The sequence below is a fragment of the Aulostomus chinensis genome, chromosome 1 (genome assembly GCF_037954235.1).
Source record: "Aulostomus chinensis isolate RoL2024-O1b breed Wild chromosome 1, RoL_Achi_v1.0, whole genome shotgun sequence".
Lineage (NCBI taxonomy): Eukaryota > Metazoa > Chordata > Actinopteri > Syngnathiformes > Aulostomidae > Aulostomus > Aulostomus chinensis.
In genome coordinates this window covers 48182624-48183285 of record NC_141320.1, presented here as the reverse complement: position 1 = coordinate 48183285, position 662 = coordinate 48182624, and the positions used below count along the sequence as shown (strand labels likewise).

Genomic DNA, 662 nt, shown 5'->3' with positions numbered 1-662 from the left:
ACATCAACAGCTTAACGTTGTGGGCAGGACTCCTACCTGAGCAGGGAGACCCCAATGGACTTCTAGTCCTGATAGGGAGAGGGAGCCTCCTGGGTCGCGGAGAGGGGAACCTGATAGGGAGTGGGACGATCCGCCCATTGTGGGTGATTGACAGGGCAGGTTTGATTTATGTTTTCATTTTCAAAAGTAATTTTGAACATTTGTGGACAGTTCGCCCACCTTGAACATGTAGAAGATGTCTTCTGATAGTGAATCGACTGTTGTCACATTTAAGGATCACTTTAGCTGACAAGATGAAGGCTACAAAGGACCAGCTGGAGATGCCGGGGATTGAACCCAGGGCCTCATACATGCTCAGCATGCGCTCTACCACTGAGCTACACCCCCTCTGGTAGAGTCACTGTTTAACTGGTGAATGAATTTCCAGTTGATTTTAGGAAACCTAGAAGTTCCTCAGGTGCCATCAATCTTAAGTCACTCCTTCACTTTGTGTGTGGTTCAAAGTCAGTGGTTTCATCAGAGCTCAACAACAGAACAAGCTGAAGTCTTCTGGAGAACGAGGGCACCGATCCCACCACCTCTCACATGCTAAGCTAGCGCTCTACCATTGAGCTCCCTCCTCTGCTCAGCAACATAACAGATAATGCAGGTTGACCTTCAGG

At 48.5% G+C, this 662-nt stretch overlaps 1 non-coding gene across 1 annotated transcript; it reads right to left on the bottom strand.

Moving 5' to 3' along the window:
* Positions 1-315: 315 nt before the first annotated feature.
* On the bottom strand, positions 316-387 carry trnaa-agc (transfer RNA alanine (anticodon AGC)). Its single transcript has one exon. It is a non-coding gene; the product is annotated as a tRNA-Ala (tRNA).
* Positions 388-662: the final 275 nt, after the last annotated feature.